This window comes from Liolophura sinensis, chromosome 2 (assembly GCF_032854445.1).
Source record: "Liolophura sinensis isolate JHLJ2023 chromosome 2, CUHK_Ljap_v2, whole genome shotgun sequence".
Lineage (NCBI taxonomy): Eukaryota > Metazoa > Mollusca > Polyplacophora > Chitonida > Chitonidae > Liolophura > Liolophura sinensis.
In genome coordinates, this window is record NC_088296.1 from 2945353 (window position 1) to 2966971 (window position 21619).

Below are 21619 nucleotides of genomic sequence, written 5' to 3' on the forward strand. Positions count from 1 at the left end.
CAACAGATACGCCTGAAAAATCAGCTATCGAAGAAATGAAGAGCAAATCCATTAGAGCCAGGAAGATCTCCTTGTTTCAGCAACGGAAGGGTGCTAAAAAAGCGGAAAGCAGTAGCAGTAGCAGTAGCTCTGATGGCGAAATGACAGAACACGATGAATCGGAAGCCTCCGATGAAGAGGACAGTTCCCACCTTGTTGATGCGCCTCTGGACAGAGACCCAGAACAAAATGACTTTGTTCTTGTTGAATTTCAAAACCATGTCCATTACATTGGAAAGATCACTTCGCGTAAGGACGAAGAGAATGACTTTGACATTTCCTATCTCAGAAAATCGTCAAAAGTTGCCAATGCATTCATTTACCCGCATGTCGAGGATTTGGCGTCTGTTAACATCAATCAGATAAGGGGGATACTGCCCAGCCCTCTGGTGGTGTCCAACAAGCGCTTAAGTGGATACATCAAGTTTGCATTTTCGTTTGATGGACTGGTTGTGCGTTGAAGTAAATCGTTCAACAACAGAGAGGTCATACATGCTTTATTTTTAGAACTTACATTTCGTCAGATGTGCAAAATGTGCACCAATACGCGTCCTACATAAAGCACCTGTATACTTCAATGTTTTGGGAATTGCAAATGTTTGCTTTTGTCTTTCATACATACATCATTAATTCAGTTAATGCGGGTATTCGACTCGAATGTTATGAGTCGCACACCAGTTCTCAAAGTTCAATAAAAAAGAAAAAACTGAACGTTTTCAGATATTTCTGTTTATGTTTTCAATGCCAGAAGTCCGCACTGCTTCTTGCGAGATGCAGTCAAACGCCAATGCCTCTACGATACCTTACATTACATGCTGTCCGGAGGTACCCACCGGCCTGTCCAGTGTATCCCAACATTTCGGGAGGGTTCGGACAGTTCGACACAAAGATGTCTCCTTCATTATAGCAGCAACTCTTAAGAGACTAGAATGGGATTCTTGTTTTGCAGACAGCTGGCACGGGCAACTTTACTGTGGTGCACTCATGACACCTTTTCCCTGATAAGTTTGGGTATTTAAGAGACATTCGTGAAAAGTGTCCGAACCATCCCCGCTCTCCCCTACAATCAAAGACATTCCTGTCCCGAGCAAATCGGTTTGACGCAGTGTAATCACAGAGAGCTTTGTAAAACGTGTCCAAGCTTGGTAGGCCTAATGCATAGCTTCGGGAAACTTACGACGAGTGAATGCAGTCTACCGGATAATGTTTTTCAGCGCACGACTTCTCGATGAGTGACCTGCAGCGACACCTGTCGGGCATGTACAAACCTCCTTTGTTGTAAACCCACAAATTGGCTTTCCTTAAAGGAGTGATATGTTTTCCACAGAAGGTCCGGTATGGTCTAATTTCCCCTTGACTTGGAAACATCATGGCAAGAAAATAAACCAAAGCAGTACTAGGCTCGTGCTGTTTTGGTAGTCGTTGCTCACAACGTTATCCTCGCATATTCTTTGGCACGACAGAGTAGGTAAACCTGTTGTGATGTCCAGTTATGTAGAGATAGGACTTGCGCTCAAGGCATTGAAGTTATGTACTTTATATAGCTGTATAAAATGTGACAATTACTTTCTGAACGAAATGTAAGGTATATATAAATTCCGTTTAAAGGGATACAGGATCGATTCTGATTGGCTTATTTGAGAAACAGACAGGTCCAGGGTATGACTTGCCTGAACTGAATTCTATGTATGGTACATTGATTTAAGTCAGACCGTGGCTGCAAAATTTTACCCATGAAACCCTATCTCTACTGCCAGCCAATTAGCGTCAATTCCTTATCCCTTTAAGACAGCTGGACAACATGTTTGTATATAAGCATGAGGCATGGGAAAACCTTTATTCTATTTTGCCAGTAATAGTCCTTTGCTCCAGGAGTGCAGATCTCTGTTCATCCACTAAGGATTTGGTGTCGTTAGGTAAATCTGTTTCCACGACCGGCTCCACTATAAGATACATATCTCCGTCATCAGTGACTTTAATCAACTCCTCTTCCTTCACGTCCTACAACAAAGGCGACAAGAGTTTTAATCGGTTCTTCTTTTACGTCATGTAGCAAACGCAAACACATTTTTAAAAAATTAGATCAAATTCCTCTACCTCCTCCAACAAACACAGGAAAATTTTATCAGCTCTTGTTGATTAAAACAGTGGCAGCAAAATTTTCATCTTCTCCCATTTTTCTAAAGCCCAGCAACAAATACGGGGTTTCCCCGGCTTTCCTCTCACCGTAATGCTGGCCGCCATCGTATAAATGAAATATTCTTGAGCACGGCGTAAAAAACCAATCAAGTAAATAAATAAATAAACAAATACGGGATATTCAGCTGTTTTGATAGGCGTGAAATTATACTGAAATCAACCATTACGGCAACAATCCAAGGGTCGTGGGAGGAGCTTAAGCCTTCTGTATCTTACCTCATCTTTTGGTATAAAGTCTTTGCCGTATCGAAGTTTATCCCGGACAGAACTTGGTAAATAGCAAAAAAGCTGGTCGAATATTGGTATGATATACTTCGGATCAATTGTTCCGGGCGGGTTGGCACCTGTAGGAATGAAAATGTGTCAAAGGACATACGGGATTGCCCTGAGGGAAGCTGGCTATAATAATATAACAACTATAGCATGTACAATATTTACTTGTTTCCATAAATATGCTTATCGATATACATTTCTTCGTGAGGTTGTTTCACGTTCATGTGCCTCTTTTTTCTTTGATCTCCATTAATCGCCTTCTTTCTTAAAATTTTAACGGCGATCTTCTTTCCCTTACAACGTCTTGTTTTCAAAAAAAAAAACTCACCCTCATTATACATATATTTATGTATTGGATTGTTGTGTAACGTCATATTCTATGATTTTTACTGATACGAACCAGAGTCCTATGAAGAAAACCACCAGTACCATAAGGGACGTATCAAAGTGGATACCTTAAAATAATTTTTTTATTGTGTGTGTGATGTTGCATAACCGAGATATCGCTGTTCAAAGTAAACTAAATCGCGCATATTGAGACAATCGAATGCGCCGCCATGTTATTAGTGTTATCCGGTCAGGTGTGAGTTATTTCTATAACCCGAAGTATTAGCTGTTTCCGCTTGCCACCCGAACACCGTTTTGCCTTTTAAGCTGATGTGCATATATGAGTGGTACGATTGACGCGATATTGTGCTTTCTGCTGCTTTAACATCGCCCACTTCATGGTACAGGAAGATTTTTTCATTAAAGGTCTATCTTTTAAGTCATCAAGTTACCAACCACGTCAAAAACTAAAGTTTAAGTGTGATTCCACCGCTCTTCCTAAATAGCTCAAAATATATTATCTGCTTTTTAAATTGAACCATCCAAATCTGGACCGAAGGGTGTGATATCACATGAGAACTACGCTTTAGCGAATCAAAGATGGACAAATTTTGTGGGACAAAATACAGTAAACTAAATATCATACAGAACTTGCGCCGCACTGTAATAATTTTTCATCTACTCTGCCATTTGGCAAATACATCTGATAAATCAAACTTTACCTACATGAAGTTACGCAAAAATGGATACAGTAGAGCGATTTTAGCCTTATCACTTTATGTTTCCTACAAGTAAATCTACACATTAGTTATGGTCGATCGGACATTTGACATGTAAAGAACTTCTTGGAAACGATTCTCCCTCACCTGTTGCATGGCTAACAATCAGACCAAACGACACTGTCAAAATCATCCCTATTAGAGAGTACCACATGTAGGAGAGTGAGTAAATGTAGGACAGGAAGGAGCTGGAAGCAGAAATAGAAAGCTACATTAGAATGACGTAAATTGGATTCATGTCAACATACGTTTATGTTAATCTCAGTTAACACCTTGGATACAAAATTTTAACACTTTTCATGGTAGTCAATAGTTGTCCTGGTGTGCAAATCACGATGCTGACAATTTGTATATAGCCTCCTAAAAGCCTGCATATAACATCATATTTCGACAGGGGCAATTTCAACCGGAAACCGACACCCGGCCTTGTAAATTTTTAATGCATTCTCTATGCCCTTCCTTGAGTTAGATACATTCCCTTTGCTTAAAAGAAATACTAAGGACCTTATACTCCCGTCCAGCACACATGCCATACCATACTTACTCAACGCCTGAGTATTCCCTGTATATCTTTTCAGGCAGTTCCACGGGTATGTCATTCTCCGCAACGGGCACTCCCGTGGACATATAGTCGCTGGCATTCCAGGCAGCCATTGTTAGATTGCCTGCAGAGTTGTTATAACCGGGACATTGATCAATCGGCGCAGCAGGAAGGTATGGGGTCTTGACAGTCAGCGGTGAAAACTGGAACCCATAGCAATCCAGAAAACCAAAGCGAAAGCACCAATGGACCTGGAGATGGCTCCCTGGAATGATCATTTTATACAAGTTGGATACCCTTTATGAGACAGTGTAGTTTGGATTATATTGAAATTGATGCATCATATACCAATAGCACACTTCTGCATAGCGTATTTTTTTTTGTTTTGTTTGTAGACGTCTTGGATTAATATCGTATACCAACACATGTTTTTTTTTTTTTCTTTTTTTTTTCAACAGGGGAAGTGTCAGAATTGACTCCAACAAAGAGGTAAACAACGGTTATAAGTCTCTACTATGGTCTCCCCAATACACAATTCCATCACATATCAGGTCAAAATAGTCTCAAATTATATTAGAACAACGACCCTTTATATATCTACCTTCTTCACAACCAGAAACAATAACCTGTTCTCGAAAGTTGTACTGCGGGACTGCTAGCACTGTTTGGTGTTGAACTGAACAAACATTACAAATGCGCAGATTCGACAGAACCCCAATTACCAGCTGCCAACCCATTCATGTTAGCCCAGCTCAAAGAAACAGGCACGCACGCCACAATCAAGACCGTAGAAGTCAAGACACCCGGATGTAACAATTGACATTTTAGAGCCATAAAATAGACTAATTGATACGCGCATAAGTAAAAAACGTGATTCTTTATGGGTACCTACAAAGGTGGGGGCAAACAAGACAAATGTATACTAATCGTTGTATGCTTTATATTCAATTCTTTATCATCGCCCAAGCGTGTTAGACAACACCCCTATATTTTAAGCAAGCCTCGTTTTGGGCTAAACACCGAGCGGATAGAGCACTGAAACAGAACTGTTTGGCAAAGTGCAAGTGTGTATTATAACTGGGTGAGGCGTCACGTCTGGTGTCTTCTGCATGACCCGGCAGTGGTGGCATCACTTTGGCGGCATGGGCTTACCCTGCCACAAGAAGACAGTATATGTACACAACTAATGACTTATTGTCGTTACGTAGTCCTCTTGCTTCCACCAATATTATACTGACCGCCATCGTACAACTAAAATATTCTTCCAAATTATCTGGTTGTAACAACAACAACAACGACAAAAGACCTACCTTAGCTGTTGCTGATGGGAAAAGTGCTCCGAGGACAAAGATGCCAGTTAGTGGGTCCACCCATCGATCCAAGAATTGTCTCAGAAATCTGTTAACACAGAAAAATAAAACCATACATACATTATACAAGTACGTAACCTTAGTGGTTCCATTGTGCTCTCTCTACTCCAGAGCCCTATAGCCTTGTGGTTTCACCTTATGATAGAATATAAGGCTACGGCCTCTCTCTAAGGGGAATTTAACCACCGGGAAAAGGGTTGTACATTTAATTCATGTTCAAAGAACTCAAGAACATTTTGCTTATATGGTTTATTAATTTATTTACTTTTTTGATTGCTGGTCTCAGTTGTAATCAGTAATAATTCACTTTGCAACGCCGGACGTTATGAGAATGGTGGGTGGGGGTGGGGTGGGGTGGTGCAGGAAACCGGATAGGGTTCATGAGAAATTCACGACCAGTTGTTACCAGACTTTTCGGGATAGAACTGGACAAAACGTGAGCTGGACTTGAACTCAGAGGCGACCACATTGGTCAGAGGTTCCTGGGTGATCGTGGTGCGTCAGCACGCTGTGCACGCTGGCCCCTTTTCTTATATGATAGTCGACACGCTATATAGTATGTATACATATAGGGAAGAAACCAGGCCTGAAAAGGTAACGTGTCAGTTTTACCTGATTTAGAGGCCCTCCAATCTGCATGACAAGGAATGCTATTCCAATAGCCAGACAGCCCAGAAATAGCACTGCAAACGACAAACATATTCAAGAAAAATCTAAACCTAAGCTATGTTCATTTGATTACTCGATAGCCGATTAACACAATAACAGAAGTCCATTACCTAAATGTATGCAACATCCCTATAGCTCGTCACCATAGCACGCTAACTGGTGGAGAAATATGCCAACCTCTTGGGTGGAATTGTGAACTGCATCATGGGAAATCTTAATATAAACGTCTGATACAAGAATTGGCCACACTTTGAAACCGATACTCCTTATTAAAAACCGATACTCCTTATTAATGATCGTTGATCATTGTTGCTATGCAGTTAAGAACCCAGTGACTATTTTTATATTTCCACGCAACTATAAAACAATCGCTATCAAAGACACTGTTGTCCTTTTACAAACATTCCGTTGTAATTTTTTTTAAGTCTATTTCAACACATCCGTGTTTGGAACCCATCAAGAATCAGCCGTTTCTCAAACGTTTCCCGTGCATCAGAGAGAAAGAAAAATACATGGCTGCACAGAGAGATCACATAAGGTGCTAAAGATCCAAAAAAAGTGTAAAATACCGTGAAGACAACCTAAAGTAAAGTTGCATTCTTCTAAGTTATGGACTTCTGACAATACTCAAGAATTTTTAACTTATACGATGGAGGTCAGCTTTATGGAAGTCGGAAGCCTTCATCCAGTACAGGTGTATTGTTAGAAAAAAAAAAACGTTATTTTTGAGAATGGCTGATCCTCTGAGAAGAAGTTATCCTTGTGATTGAGAAAACGGCAGTGCCCACTGCCTCTCAGTTATTTCCTTAATGTTAAAAGTGATCTTGCATACTAATTTATTCATTAGCCAACTGGTGATTGACACCGTGCTTAAGACGTTTTGACTTACATGACGGCGAACACTTTTAACCATATGGCTGTAATGTAGCTTACAGTAATGTAAAAACTACTATCGTCGAAGTATTACAGCTTGTCTTTTTATTGTTTAATATACAATAACACTTACAGCACAGAGAGTAAAACCAGAACAGCGACGAGAGTGTGAAGCTTGCAAATAGTTCCACGTAACCGGTAAAATACGGCCCTTTGTCACATTACCTTAGTTAGCTTATTTTGCTTCTAATTGTTCGTGTAAATCCTTAAATAGTAGGCTTAATACTCGCATCCGAGCACCATGATTTCAGCAGTGAAAAATCAGTGAATAAATGAGTTACTGGCGCTGGGATAACGGTAAGGGGCAGGAGAAACAAATATTACATTCCAATATTAAGTTTTGCCAATTACGCTTTCATTTCAAATACGGATATACCTGTGCTTTTTGTTATCAGCGTCGCTGTCAAGCTCGGAGACCTTAGGAAAGCAAGGTTTAGAAAGTCGCTCCAGAGAATGGCAGACGTGGCGCTGAATCCGGAAGAAAGTGTGCTGAAAACAGCGAAAACTGTGTTTAGGTCAATTATTGTACAAGAGAATGCCATTTCCTTCATCGGATATGTACGTAATCTATTATCGTTTTATATGCAATATATGGCAGCCGGCCTTCTGTGTTAAGAATACTCCAACAACTCTAAAACATTCGCTCTTAGTTTTCTTTAATGTTACATCTGTAAGTTTTTCTTGTAAGTAATCTGGCACTTTTGCCTTACAACCTGTGTCGAATTCCGCTTAACCCGGAGCAGCGACTGTATATTCATCGCGTTGAATTAGATAGCCACGTGGGATATATGTACAATTGTAATCAGAGCGCAGCTGAGAGACGTATATTGATTACGGACAACCTATACACTACGCGATTTGCATGCTGATTCCATTCACTGGCCGAGAACATTTGTTGCGTATTTCTTATTTGTATACTTTCTTACATACTTTGTCTTTCGGAGTTAGTGTTAAACGTTGTTTTGGAAATGGATCTCGTGATTATCGACTTGGAACGCCCTTTACGGACTACAAATGGTAATACGAATGTCGGACATGACGCTTATATTTAACAATCTTTCAGTCATTTGACGACAAGTCATTAGGTGTGTGGATATATACTTTGTGTTCTTGTAACAAGGCGAGTCCATGTTGCCGCTACTGGAATATCATGCCGAAGACACCACATATGACAGCACGCCTCAGTTATATTGCACTAACACTGGGCCAACCAGTCCTACTTCCCTGCTCTGACCTCTCAGTGCTGAGCACCAAACACCATTGGAAGGATCCAAGACAGGTTTGATGTCAGGTTTCCCGGCGTTCTAACCATTTTACCATAGACGCTATCGATTGAGAAATAGAATGAATTGTGTAGAATCTTATCCAAACTCTGCGCACAGCATTCACACTCCGCCATGTTTGAGTAATGTTTGAGGGCGCATGACTCATTAATCGTACATATTCTTACCTTAGAGACGCGCTGAACAATGACGCTAAGAAAAGTCCCGGCAAACCCGGCTGTTTTTTAAACAATTCCATCACAAAGTAAGGTAGAATCGGGAAAGAAAACAAAAAAAAATGTCAAATTAATTATTTCTAAATTCAGAAAGGGAAGGTAACTCAAATTTGGAGTCAGTAACATGTTATATGACATCAAGACATATATGATCCGGAAGCGCTTTTTAAAACAGTGTTTCATTCTACATATGGGGACTTTATTGATGAGACAACTCTGTTGAGTATTACAGGTACCGAGTTTATTCTAGTACATAAATCAGTCGGCTAAATGCATTCAGCTAAACAGTCACTCTCGCTTCAAAGCTTTTGCCTTTTATGAGTGATTGAGTAAGTGTTTGACGTTTAACGTCGTACTTAACAATTTTTCAGTAATATGGCGACGAAAGAGCCCTTAGAGAGCATGAACGTGTACCTCCTTGTTGCAGGACGGATTTCCACCGCTCTTTCATAAATCAGTCAGCTAAATGCATTCAGCTAAACAGTCTCTCTCGTTTCAAAGCTTTTGCCTTTCGTGAGTGAGTGAGTGAGTGCTTGACGTTTAACGTCGTACTTAACAATTTTTCAGTAATATGACGACGAAAGAGCCCTTAGAGAGCATGAACGTGTAATGTACCTCCTTGTTGAAGGACGGAATTCCACTGCTCTTTTATCTAGTGCTACTTCACTGAGACGATTTACCGAAGGCAAGTAAGGAACCGAGCGTGGGGGAAACCCATGACCACCTGCAGGGTGCTGAAAGACCGTGCATAGTTGAGAATATCCGATATCAGAGTAGCATAAACGTTTGCAATATGAAAGACTACTACAAAGGGTTAAACAAGAGCACTGACGACAGAGTGATAATTCGGCAAATGACCACAGGCAACCTGTGGAACAAGGCCTGCTGTCATTTTGTCATATTGTAACTGTTATTTCATGCATGTGTCTAAATATTAATAATATATATTACCAGCATGGACCCGAATGTCAAACATCCAATAAATAATGGATGTGTAAAGTAAACGTTTAACGCTTAAAACGTTTTGCAAAATGACATATTTAATCATGCAATTTATACATGTACAGCAAACCTGATTTGGATTAGTCACTAGTTTGGCCCCGAGGGGATCGCAGTGGGTGTGGGCGAAATACGAGTAGGCGATGAGTCCCTCTAAGTTCGCCAAAGAAGAGAACAAGAAGAACCCAGGAAACGTCAACATCACCACCCTGTGGGTGCATGAACAAGATTAATTGACTGAGTGATTGATTTATCCACTCCTTTTAGGGTCTACATGTAAAAATTCTTATTTGACACCGATATATTTCACGTGGCATAAATTGTATATGACGGTAGCCAGTATTTTTTGCCATTTTTCAAATACCAGTTTCAGGTTACTGTTTCTTAGAAAGGTGTCATATCTGGTGTATTCTGTATGGCCATTCAGTGAGACAGCACTAGTATAAAACTTAAAGTGTATATCGGCCATCCTGACTTACACTTTAGCTCCGGTCAATGTCTTCATAGATGAGATACGCTGAACAGACGATTGGTTTATTCCTAGCCCAAGCGCCCGTATGGAGCCTCCTACAATGAGGTTCCAGAAGGTGTGCCTCGTGCGCGGATCAGGATTGAAACTGTAACAAAAAATTGAGTGATGAAGGTAATTAATTACGGTAGCTTAACACATGCTATAAAGCAAATGAAAAAAGGGAAGAGTTTTTAGCTATGTTTGTGTATACATATGCAGGCGGAAACTGTGATTTAGGAATGGATGACTTTGTGAGCCAATTTACAGATTAACTCTCTTAGTTACTGACCAGAGCAAAATAAACGCAAAATAATGTAGGCATCTACTTACTCGTATAATTTTATCCGGCCACCTTTCTCCAGATAATGAAGTAGAGATCCCACTCCTCCAACAGCAAATATACCCTACGCAAAAAAGTGAGTGTTCAGAATGGAAGCGATTGTAGCAACACCTGCAATGTCTTACAATATTCTAGCTACCTTCCTTCAGATGCTGGAATAACAGTGTTCAAAATCGTATCTGTCCGTAACTATCCTTTACTTTTGTAACAATTTATCTCATGTTTTTTGATACTGTGCCTTAAAGCAACGTATAATAATTCCTCTAAATGAAAATCAAGATGTAAAAATTGATCATCGCATTATGTTTTCTTAAGATAGTTATATCAAAGATCTTACGCAGATGTCAGTTTTCAAATGTCATACATCTTGACATGCAGAGTGACAACATGTTATATACCGTAAAGAGATACGTGGATTGTGAAGTCTGCTTACGGTGGACGTTTTTGATGGTGTTTTTAATGACTTTTTATGACTGCTTAAACTAAAGTGATACGGAGAGATTCTGATGTCTGATTACGCTACAGGAGTGGTAGACGTAGATCCTGATGTCTGGTCTCTGCTTACACTGGTGATGTGGAACAGAGAGATGCCCGATTACACGGCTGGAGTGATACAGAGAGATTCTGACGTCTGACTACGCTACAGACGTAGTACAGGTAGATTCTGATGTCTGTTTGCGTTACAGAGTGATACAGAAAGATTCTGATGTTTGCTTATGTTACAGTGGTGATACATATAGATTTGGATGTCTGCTTACCCTAGTAGAGGACAGATATAGAGAGATTCCTGTTTATGTTTCTGCTACAGACGTGATACAGTTAGAGTCAAATGTCTGCTTACGCCACTGGAGTGAAACAGAGAGATTCTGACGTTTACTTATGCTACAGGGGCGATACTGATAGATTCGGATGTCTGCTTATGCTACAGGAGTGAAACAGAGAGATTCTGACATCTGTTTCTGCTACAGAAGTGGCACAGATAGATTTTGATGTCTGCTTATGCTACACGAGCAGTACTGATATATTCTGATGCCTGCTTGCACCATATGAGGGGTACAGAGAGGTGCTGATGTCGACCTTGAAATGTGCTACTCACCGCTATGACGACGGCCATTATGCCCATCAGCATAATGATGAATTGTAGAGCATCTGACCATATCACAGCTTTTATCCCTCCCTGATAAAAAGAAAACATTCACTCAAAATGCACTTATGAACTATTATACGCATGCATTTCGATCACTGACCAAAGAACACAAATATAGCAAATCCCCATTGTGGCATCAAATCTGCCGACCTTTCGATCCGGGGTGGGGGGTGGTGGAGGGGAGTAGGACGGAAGGATCAATCGATTTTTCTTAACTTTTCTCAAAAATTACACCACTCTAACCTAGTAAACATTGTTTGCGATTAACATGATTTAAGTGTACAATTTTTCAGTCATATGACGACGAGGAGTCATTAAGTGCGTGTACATATACTGTATCTTCCTTTGGCAGGGCGAGACGGGCTTGATCAAGAGGTCTTCCTACTTCGAGGCGAACGCTTTAACCATTAAGCCACCGAAGCGATATGATTTAAGAGGTTTTATAAATGTCTTCCCAGTGGTGCAAGGTGGGAAAACCTTAAATAATATGGATTCGCTGATATTCATTAGATGTTAAAGAGGTTAAGATACACCTAAACGACCTACGACCTCGTAGTGACCTCGTAGTTATCTGTGTACGACGTCAGGTTTGGCAAATCTAGGTCGCACGATCTGCTCATTTTTTTACGAGCTGAACGATACTTACTCGTACTGCATTTCCGAGTCAATGTTTGGGGGTTTTATCTGATTGAGCGTGAAATAAAAGTGAAAACAACATACTCATGAAGCAATAGGCTGTCGAAAGTATTGAATTTTACTCCCAAAATGTGCCGTTAAGCTAAGAAAATGTAATTTTTCCACTGTATGTATTTTATGCATATAGCCTTGTGCGATAACGATATATCATATAGCGTACATCCCGCAGTTTTCAAGCTTTTTCCATGCTGTAAACATGTAAACATTATTCTGCTGTGCGCCATTCTTAATATATATCACCAGTGACTTCATGAAAATAGAGAGTTTGTCTAATTTATTTGCCCCTGGGAAGGTCTGTCAGCAACCTGCGGATGGTTGTGGGTTTCCCCCGGGCCCGATTTCCACCCACCATAATGCTGGCCGCCGTCGTATAAGTGAAATATTCTTGAGTACGGCGTAAAAGACCAATCAAATAAATAAATAATTTATTTGCAGAACGCAAATCGTGTAATTCGAGTAGCTTAACATTTCCCCGCTGTAGCGACACGAGTTCGCCTAAACTCACGCACACAAATCGTACTCGTATCCCGTGGAGAAGTATCTTAACCTCTCTGTTAAGTATTATGTTGTGCTTACAATGGTGGTGTAAAATACAGCTCCAATGGTGACGAGTATCACAGAGTAGACGATCGGAAAACCCGTCACTGAAAACAAAACCGATCGCATGACTAAATGATAAACAGTGTTTGGGCCAAGAATTTTCTTTCTTGCCTTCTATTTTCGCTACATACATGAACTGTCACAAACTGGCCAAAAACCGCAATCGAAGCAGAGGGAGCTGCATTCGAATCGGCTGCATACAAAAAAAATACCTTTTTGTTTAATCTCACACAACAAATGTTATTTTCATTCAATCAACACAGAAATGTGTTATCCTAACACAAACACGTGTTAAATAAATGTGAAGAACACATGTTTGTGTTACAAAATGATATAACACAAACTTGTGTTGAACCAAAACGAGGTAAGTTATGGAATGAAACAAAAACATGCAAGTAATGTGTGTAACATCCAACACATCTTGTCTTCAATTCTTTCTACACAAGACCTTTTCTTAATTCAGCGTAAGATAGAGTTGTTCAAATATGACACAAGTCTTTCGTTGGAAAGAACACAAACTTGTGTTCATACAACACAAGTGTTTTTGTATATCGCTAACACCCTGACATTCGAAAGCAATTCACCACTATTGTGGTCCCAGCCAGTGTTGACCTCCATTACTTATTAAGTCTCGCTTCTTTTTGCATGCAATTTGAACTTTAACATATGCATGCCTATGTACAGGCCTACCCCCAGTTTCTGTTGTAAATAGTTATAAGAAAGTCTGTTTTAATCTGTTTTTCTACGGAACCGCGGAAGGCACATTTTCCCGTCGAAAAAAAAAGAGAAGAAAGACCTAACCAACCAATCAAAATGCTAATATATGAAATAATAGTTTCCCATTGGCCACTAAGTTGGAGGAAAGCACTTTGCCCGGAGTTATCTGATTTAGTTTCTTTATTCTCTTTATTTTCCGACGACCAAAAAAAAAATAAAAGATAATTTATTTACTTCATTTTTTTATCACAGGGGGAAGGACTTTCTGCCGTGTTAATGATCCAATCGGAAGTGCCGTCATTTAGAATGCAGCGTGCTAATTGGTTTACTAAATCGCGGTATTATCCACCCAATTAGCAGACTTATCCCCGAGTTAGCCTGCCAATCACAGATGTTGTTTTAAACAACAATTGTTACAACAGGTCGCTCTGAAGGTGTCTCTCACTCATTATAATTCCGCGGTTTTCGACCAGTATGGCCACAGTGTTTTTGTTCGCTTGCCCAAAGTCAACATACATATGAATTAGCTCATCTGTGTTAATACCCTTCTTACAAAAACAACGTCAGAACAATGAAAGCTGTTCTCGGTCCAAAAACAACTCTGGGAAAAGTACTTTACCCCGACATGCTGCATTCTAAATAACGGCACGTTTGACTGGATCACTAGCACCTCCCCCCCCCCCCTTGAAAGCTAACTAGGGACAAAGTATTTTCCCCGTGAAAAAAATTTAGTAAATAGATTCTGTTTTTTTATTGGCCGTCGGAAAAAAGAGAATAAAGAAATTAAATGAGTTAAGTCGGGAGAAAGTAATTTTCAATGAGAAGATATTATTTCGACTATCAACATTTTGATATGTTGGTTAGGTCCGGGGAAAGTACTTTCCCTGTGTGTGAAGAATTGTTTTTTCACTCTTTTTTACCGACGGCGCAAAAATAAGAATTATAAAATTATGTCCCTTTTCTAGCCCTTCAGACAACGTTCTGTTATCAAAGTCAATACTGAAACAAAACAAAGAAGGTGTAAAAGAGAAGAGCCATCCATACCTGCTTCCAATGCTGTAGCCGGACCAAACAAAACAATCCCCATATCCCATGACTGTAACATAATATAACAGGCTATAGTATAGAGAGTAAATATTCCGATCACTTGTCTATTTCCTTCCGTTACGGTTTTATTCCAACTATTCGTGGTTGAATTTATTTATTTATTTACTTGATTGGTATTTTACGCCATACTCATGCGTATTTCACTTACACGACAGCGGCCAGCATTTTTTTTTTTCATTGGTGTTTTACGCCGTACTTAAGAATATTTCACTTATACGACCGCGGCCAGCATTATGGTGGGTGGAAACCGGGCACAGCAGGTTGCTGATCAGTCCTGCCTACGTACGGCCGGAGAGGAAGCCAGCATGAGCTGGATTTGAACTCACAGCGACCGCATTGGTGAGAGGCTCCTGGGTCATTACGCTTTGCTAGCGCGCTAACCAACTGAACCACGGAGGGCCCCAACCGTAAGTAAGCCACCCGCCCGAGCCATTATATTCATACTGGTCAACCAGTCGTTACACTATCACCATACTAAAGAATGTTTCACATATACGACGGCTGCCAGTTACAACCTCCTTTTTTAAGGTCTTTTTTAAGGGCTCCTGGGTCATTACGCTTTGCTAGCGTGCTAACCAACTGAACCACAGAGGCCCCCGTGGTTAAATAAGAATAATTTATGTACCGGGCCGATAGAATCATGGCTTAAGCGGAATTACGTACAAAAACTAGTACAGTGATATCAATTGTAACTCATTAGACGTCTTTTAGTATAGCAGTTCTTCCATGTCTGATCTCAAACTGTCCATATCCGCAACTCTGAATGAATTAAAGTCACTATTACTTAAAGTATGGTCAAATGAGTGAGACACTTCATAAAAAAGTCGTTTTCATAACTTCTTTAACCCTGTTGTAAAGCTTCATAACTGCCTTCATTTCTCCAATTCTAGCAGAAGAACAGTTATCTTGTGTTTCTGACTTAGGTCAGAATATTGTCCAGTAAATAGTTACTTAACAAGATCGAACTACTTAACAAGATCGAACTACCTAACAAGATTGAACTTTGAGCGATTCAGATCTGTGTATTGTGTGTTAGGCCGAGGAGACCTTCCATCATGTTTTACTCGTGTGTCCGCAGTACACCGCTCCGAGACGAACGTTTTTTCCTGATCATGCAGATTCTTGGGTTGTTTATTTTTTCAACCTGTGAGGAATTATTCACATAGGGTCCACACATTTTAAGCCGAGGCATTGTGCCAATAGTTCTCTATGAATTCATTCTTGTGGATTAGAAATACCTGAATATCTGAAACACATCTTGGTGCAAATCATTTCACGTAATGGAGTTACGATGTAAACAAATCTATGTATGTATAAAGTACACCAATGTGATGTTGTCATCACATTTGATAAACACTGAGATTAAAACAATACAAAAGAACTAGCCTGGTGCTTCGTCTACCAGCAGAATCCTGGTGTAATGCATGTACCTATAAACTTATATAGGGGCTTCCATGGCCGAAGTTGTTAGCATGCCAGCGCCTCTCACCAATGCAGTCGCTGTGAGTTCAAGTCCAGCTGTCTTTTTCTCCGGCCGTTCGTGGAAAGGTCTGACAAGAACCTGCGGATGGTCGTAGGTTTACCCCGGTGTCTTCCCACCATAATGCTGGCCACCGTTGAATAAGAGAAATATTCTTGAGAAGGGCGTAAAGCACCAATCAAATAAATAAATAAAAAATAAAAATGACAGCAGCGACGACAGTGTGACAGGTGAGACGAGGGAAACTTGTTTTATGGTGATAATTTTAGGATGTGTACTGTGTTGGGGTTTCGGCAGGCTGCATTCATAATTCTTTCACTAACGAAATCTGAACCACCGTCAACTCTTGCGTTGAGGACTTGACATCTCAAATGTAGTAAAATAAATAAATAAACGCCTTTTGGGTTGACTGAATTTAGCTGTAGAGCTATTAATATTTTTTAGCTTTACTGCATGTCGACTGTTACGAAAATCTTGTACCTCATACTGTGTCTTATATAAATATATTTTATTTCACTTATTTCTTTACTACTGTATGCTCAATAATTTCTCATTTTTATGATGATAACCATTCCTATAAACGAAGGAAAACTGTGGCAAAAAGAAAAGCTCGGATATCCGGCCAGACACGGACGAACATTTCCACTTGTTTCGACACTGACAGTCTCGTTGGCTATATTGGCTAAAGATAAGTAATCTTCAACAGACGTACTCTCAAAAAAATACTCTGTAAAGTGTAACAGAAAGTTTGTTGTCTGGGTGAACCTAGAATATATTCTGTTATTGCAGGAGATTATTTTGTATAATATAACACACATATTCTATTAATTCAGCATAACCATTCTATTAGACTAACAGGATGCTATTTTCAATATGACACAGTATTGTGTGATAATAAGACAATACCTTCTAGCATCACTCAAACAACACACTTTATGTAAAAGTTAACAGAGTAATTTTTTGAGAGTAAGATGTCATATTGTTCTATTCAATATATAGTCCTTGTCCACATTTATGTATGCTAGCAACTCTTATATCAGGTTATAGTTTTGCATACAATATACAGTTAGTTGTCACGGAAACCAATATGGCAGCGTTGGAGTCATTTGTTTTGATATAGTATGTCTACTTGGTTCCAGCATCCAGCATCCAAATCAATCATCGAGTATCATTTGAATGTGACGTAAGACGGTGGCGTAAACGGTCTCACAATTAAAGTCCAATAATATTTAATAGGGGAACGTGAAAATATTGAGACTTCGAGTCCCGGTGTGAAGTTTACATAAGTCATCGTTAAATCAGCTGACATATTCGTCTTCACACACGACAGCCTGATTTTGCATAAATAACTATTGTCAGACCGGACTGTCCATAAGAGCCAAATGTCGCCATTAGAACAGGCGTTACACTAAAAAAAGTAATCTTTTAAGTTCTACAGAAAGTCTGGTGTTTCAGTGATGCTGGAATGTACTCTAACCTAACATTCTGTCATATTCAACAATACCCCGTTAGTCCAATGGAATCTTTATGTTAAATGGAAAAAAATTATGTGTGTTACATTTAACATATCATTGTGTTGTAATGGTAGAATACATTCTAGCATCACTCAGACAACAGACGTTCTGTTATTATTAAGAGATTCATTTTTGAGTGTAGGCCTACATATGTGTAAAGATAGTTTGTTACTTCTCGGCAGGCGGTTTTCAAGTTTTTTTTTATGCCATGCGTTGGGCTAGTGCCTTTTTATAGCGCTTGCTATCAACATTATTAAATCATCGTCAGGAATACATTGCACTTTTTTCTCTCCCTGTACTTTTGAATTTCAATAAAACCAGGTTATCAGAACTAGTTGTCTGTAATAGCGCATGCGCCTGGCAACGAAATATGATACACGAGTGAAAGATATCCCACTTTGCGAGATGCGTGGTAGAACCTGACTTTGGACAGCAATTTGTGCATTCTCCAGGCCTTGGCGGCAATAAGAGGTCTACGACAGCTTGTGCGGCCCGTTTGTGCGATGTAACGTTCGCTGAAGACTGCTTGACTTCCATCAACATAATCTGCAGATGTCTACGACACTCCCTATCGTATGTGTGAAGACTTCTTGAGTTTGGCGTAAAACAAGAATCCAGTAAAGAAAAAAATGAACAAAAGGACTTTTGTTATTTCAGATGAGGTGTGGAAATAGACAGTAAGCGGCTTAACATGACAACTCTTGTCTGTCAAATTTTATTGTGGAATTTTTACGAGGCTTTGCATCATAACGTATCATCGCTATGCAACCCCTCGTCCCTCGCACAACTTTTTTCTGGCTTTACCATCTTGTGTGTTCTTTAATGTTAGTATATGTAAAACAATGTAAAGTAAACCGTGAGTGTTTCATAATTTGAACATAATTATTAAAATACTCACATAATTTATAACACCTAGAACGGAGGCTACAAGTCTGACAGGACGGGAGTTGAACCTCATATCAAGATACTGAAATATAAAAAGACTAAAGCACAAGGAAGGTTTAGAGTTCTGTATTGTTTCTCGTTAAAGAAAATAATATTACTTCTGTATCTTGTGACTTGTCAAAAATGTTATACAACTTTTTTTAACATTAATTTATTGAGCACCTGTTTACAAATAACAAACCCAGAAAGTCAATTAAATTGAGGATAATCCTAGAACAGAGAATAAAAGTCAGCCGACATGCAAAACAAAGAGTCTAAATTTCTTATTAGGCTATGGAATACGCTACGTTAGCAAAACACGATTTGGCGCGACTCGTATTCCACGCTGATATTGCTGAAAGACAAAACAGTTTCCAGATGACGTCAGCGGAAACAGGTGCCCGAGTTGTAGAAAGAGGACGCCCTTGATTAGATAAAATTGATAACATGGCGGCTCTTTTGATTTTCTCAGTGATCGTGATTTGCTTGCTTTGATCAGCGATATCTAGATTGCGTAAAATTACGTTATTTATTTATTTATTTGATTGGTGTTTTATGCCGTTCTCAAGAATATTTCTTTTTTGCTATGGCGGGTCTACTAGAGCTGGGTGACAACAATGGCCTGATAGATGATGTCAACTAAAGGTTCAAAGTTCTGAGCTAGCGATTCCTCTATTGCAAGAGCAAGACAGAAAGGTCATTATTAACACTCCTAGGAACAGACAGCCCATCTGTCAGATATACGGTCGAAGCCAAATTCATTTCAAACATATCGTTTGTATACATCAGGCCAACCGATTGTGAAGAACTCACCTCTTATGAACTGGTTAGTTTCAATGGATGAAGAAGGGGGACAAACGTCTGGGAGATGATGAGACAACAGAAGAAATACCCAATGAGACCCATCCAGTAGTGAGTGCCGTACGCGTACATTTCTGCTGGAAAGCCTAACATCATAATGGACGATTCGAAAGATACAATCAGTGACATGGCAACCGGGCCTACTTTCTGTTTCCGATTCCCGAGGAGGTATTCAGCGGTTGTTTTCTGTTTCCCGCCCGAGCAAGCAAAGAACACGCCGATAGCAGACGACATTACGATTGTTGCACCGAAGATGACATAATCGGCCCAGTGGAAGCCTCTTGGGACGTAGTCTGAATCCGCCATCTTGGTTTCTGATCCCACAGTAGCGAAAGGGAGCAAACTGTAGGCTGAAAGCATTTCTGTTTCTCAAACGGTATCCACATTTGCCCAAAACACCGAAACTGTAACTAATAGCGTCTCCATTATAGGTTGATCTTATTTAAATTGAAAACTGAAGTAATGTGTTTAATATAGGCTTGTGCAATAAAACTGCTTAAATCTTCCCACAAATTTAGAAGAAAAAAAATGACCAGAGAAGCATTATGACTGAGTGACTGAAAAACTATGACTGAAACAATAAACACGAAATGATGTTACGCCATTCTAGAGTGTTTCGGTGAAACACGGCAAATTAACTATATTTTGTCTACTTTCAAAAGTTTGCAACTATATATTTCGTAACTTTCCTTGCAAATTAAACACCTATTGACATTAAAAACTGTAAACAACGTTCTTTCTAACACAGTTTCTAGAGGATGGATTTAGGAAGTTCTATAGAAATGCGCGTTTATCACATCGTTGTATATGTTCATGCAACTATATGCACACTGAAAATGCGGAGTATGTTTGTGTTAAAAAAGCCCATCAAATGTAGTATATTTAGGTTACCTTAAAGCAGTTTCTAATTCTTATTTAGTTTTCCAGCAAAAAAATATATTGTTAGGGTATCGTTTTAAAGAAACCTTACCTGAACTAGAAAATGAATTTGAGTATTGCAGATTTAAGACTACGTCTTACCTGAGTTTGTTAGCCAGACAGCGCCCTCTATAATGACACAGATGAAAAATCGTCCACGTACAGGCACCCCGAAATGACGCAGCATGTTCACATTACCATCTTAGCGTGACTAGGAATTTCGTTACAGATACAACTTCTTTTCGGAAGCCAGGTGGGCCAGATCATTTTGTTGTTTGTGAAAATATTATCCAGGTCGGCGTGCTTATATATTTCACATCTTATACATCTGTTGCTAAAAGGACGATCGTGAAAAGGCGTGAGGCGCATAAGACCCCAGAGCTATCCAGTTCTGCCGCGACCTTTTTAAGCCGCGATTTTTTTTTATGCCGTAACTAGGAAACTAATATCTGCAATGTACTTATTTTGTACTCTCGGCCTAACATACCGAAGAAATGTGGAGCAGCAACTTTTATGCTTTTGACCATTTATATCGCGTCTTTAAAAGTCAAGTGCGGCTTTACGTCAGGACGATTATAAAGATTCCTGAAAATCCTGCATACACCTGATCCCAGTTGTATGGGTTAATTTCTTTATTTATTTGATTGATGTTTTACGCCGTACTAAAGAATATTTCACTTATAAGACGGCGACCAGCATTATGGTGAGGGGAAATCGGGCACAACGCGGGGAAAACACACGACCATCCGCAGGTTGATGCAAGACCTTCCCATGTACGGCTGGACTTGAACTGACAACGGCCGCATTGATGAGAGACACCTGGGTGATTGCGGTGCGCCAGCGCGCTTACGAACTGAGTCACGGAGGCCCCAGTTATATGGGTTAAAAATTCTTGAATACACCGTAAAAACACCCGTCAAATAAATAAAGCGAACGAGTAACTTATCGATCACCTACATGGCCACACCAACACTTTGTTACGCCTTACCTTTACCTTTTGTTCGGTAGTACTTAGTCTAACGGGTTAGATCGTTGCCTTTTAGCAACAACCCCTGCCTCTACCAGTTATATCGCACATATCTTTGGATCGCAGGAGGTTCATTAGATAACTTTGGATTCTATGTGTCCAAGGTGACATTCGTATACCAGCTGTCCACCAATATGGACGTTCTAGCTG

General features: G+C 39.8%; 1 pseudogene; it reads right to left on the reverse strand.

Moving 5' to 3' along the window:
* Nucleotides 1-1875: 1875 nt before the first annotated feature.
* Nucleotides 1876-19830, reverse strand: LOC135463003 (sodium-coupled monocarboxylate transporter 2-like; annotated as a pseudogene).
* Nucleotides 19831-21619: the final 1789 nt, after the last annotated feature.